Here is a 3010-nt window from a genome sequence, read left to right as displayed (position 1 = left end):
TTATAAGTAGTAATAAAGAATGGACAAATGTAAAATACAGAAGATTATTAATGTATGTAATATACAGATAATTAACTAAACGAGAAAATAATATTTTCGTGTTTCTATGGTTGTTATGACATGTTAAGATTTTACTATCTATTAGTTATGTATGAAATATATTGTTAGATAAAATATTGTCATTCTGAATGATAAAGAAATAGCAGTTGAATTTCATCTGGAAGTAGGGTATTAAGTGAAAGTGTGATGCGCCCAACAGATTTACTTTCGATTTTTTAAAATAAATATCTCACCATTATGAAATTATACAAGGTTATCTGTAAATTGCTCTTCTTTGCGTAGAGTGAAAAGATTGACAAACACTCAAAATAACACATAGAATTTAAGGAATGTACAAATATAAGCAGAACTTAATGCCGAAAAACTCTTGAATTATTGATAAGAAATATTTTACACATAGCTAGATAAAAATATTGGATAAAATCCTTAAGAAAAAAATCCGTCATATCGACGTATTCGGTTCTTCTGATATTGTCTTATTTCTGCACTGTCGTATTTCTGATTTTTTTATTTGTTTAATTCAATATTATATAATAATTGTTATTACTACATTATTAGTACTATTATAATATTATTATGTATTATCACTACAATTATTGTAATTACTCTTTTTTTATATTTTCATTTTTTGTGATAACACTTACAAAACGCACTCGCTGCAAGAGAATTATTTTAACTGCCCACAACGGGGCAACTCAGCATTCTTCCTTATGGCGCCCACTCGGAGTTGTCTCGTATTTTTTATTCTTTCCATATTTTTGCAGCTACAATGGTATTCATATAAATTTTGAAATAAAACAACTTAACAACTAACCGTTAGAAAAATGAGATGACTCGTAGTGTCTTAAACAATAACTCACGAGTTTTCTCGTAGTGGACAGTAAGTCTGTTAAATAATTATCTCTTGTCAAACATGACATTGAACTTCCTGCTTATTAATTTGTGAGTAGTGTTATCGTACTTATAGTTATACTAGTTATACTTTTTTGTCACTGTTATCGGGCGCCAGGAACTGCATCCTTCTTGCACCGCTAAAGTCAAAGGAAAATACTGCAAACTAGAAGAAAATGTGGAAATAAAAGCCAAAGCCGCTCACTTTTTGCATCTTTCGTTGAAATAGAATTTAAGACTAACTGAAAAAAAAGGCGAATATGGAATTACCTCCTCCTCATTTCTATAGATCCCACAATTATTAAAATCTGATTAAAAATGATTCATGTTTTATGCTTCATTCATAATTTATGTTTACTATGCAGATTAAGTTGTTTTTCAACTTTAATTTATTGTAAGTTAGATACTCTGAATATAACCGTCTATATTTATGAGAAGATTTTCAATCATTTTTCTATAATATTAACAATTTATTCTAATTTTAACAATTAATTCCAGATATGCCGTAAATTGCATTGGGTTTGAAAAGAATAAATAACTGGCGGAAATAGTATACTAAATTAAATTTATATTTATATATCATTAAATGGAAATAAGTATAATTGAAGTATACATCACAATCTTTATATTTAAAAATGATAGAGCATAACTGAAAACGAAGATTATAGAGTGTGGTCCAAAAGGACCAGTTAGAATAGTTATAAGTTATATAATTTTCATTTATATTTTCATAAGTTTTAATCCCTCATTAGTTTACTTTATTTTCATTTTATTATCTTATATTGTCAATATTTTTAGTTTTTTTGTATCTTTATAGCCCTGATGAATCCCTGCAAAGTGGGGCAAAACATTGGCAAATAAATAGTTGATAACTTTTTTTATCGCACCCCCCGATTATCTCATTCATATCACAAACCTTATGTTTGATGATGATCAAGTTATCAAAGTCCAAGGTGTGTTAACCACATGCTGAGAAGAGTTACAGAATTTTATGAAGTTTGGATTGAATATCAATTGAAAAAAAAAAAAAAAGCACCTACTATTTAACACAGAGCACTTCATGAAATAATGTATTAATAGAAAAAGATATAAAAGCTGTGGAGAAGTTCAATAGTGAAGGAACCTCCATCAATACCACTATATTGAATGGAGCACTGGAGGAGGAAAAAAAACCACTACGATGTTATATTCTGTCCTCAGGAGCTTAAGTATCAAGAGGCTAATATTTAAGTATGTGTGAGTATGCGGCTGATATAATGTTTGTTTAAGAATATATTTATATGAATTATGAAAGGGGAAGAAAAACTAAAATAATACTCATGAAATCCAATCAGTACATAAATTTAAAAAAAATTATAATTATGTTTAAAAAAAAAAATTATACATATGTTGAACCATCGAAGAAAAATACATTAAATCATAGTAGAAAAAATATTATGTTTTTTTTGGCCATGATAAAAGAATATTTGCGGAAAGATTGCCAAAGATAACTAGAATAGGAGGGAGAAGGAAGAAGGAAAACAGGAAGACCTAGAGTAAAATAGAAAGATGAAATAAAAGAAAATTTTAGTTAAAATATGGGGAGCGCGGTACCACTCTGGTAAAGCCCGATACTACTAACTCCAAGGACCTGAGTTCGAATCCGGCTGGGCTGAAAATTGGTTTCTGTTACACTGTAGCCGTGAGTCAATTTCTGTGGGTTCTGGAGCCCTCCTGGGGTCCACCCAGCCTCATAAAATGGGTAAAAAATCTGGCAATCCAGCGTGATTCAGACCAAATCACCTCCTTGCACAACCGTTGGTCTAGTAACAGGCCTTTCTTACAATGTACTGAACCCCTGACCTTCCATGGGTTGTAGTTGTACAGATTTTAATTTTTAGGTTTAGTTAAAATTATCCATAATCAAAATGATTCCCAAACCTCAAAAGCCGCCTGAATACCCATCTTTCTACTGTCCTATCGCTTTGTTACCTATCATGGGCAAAATCCTTGAGAAACTCATCCTAAGACGCCTGTACCCTATCCTTGATTCCAATCACATAATCCCAGATCACCAGTT

Source organism: Halyomorpha halys, unplaced genomic scaffold, assembly GCF_000696795.3.
Source record: "Halyomorpha halys isolate HHAL.00 unplaced genomic scaffold, Hhal_1.1 Scaffold1209.1, whole genome shotgun sequence".
NCBI lineage: Eukaryota > Metazoa > Arthropoda > Insecta > Hemiptera > Pentatomidae > Halyomorpha > Halyomorpha halys.
Note: the sequence above shows the minus strand (reverse complement) of the source record.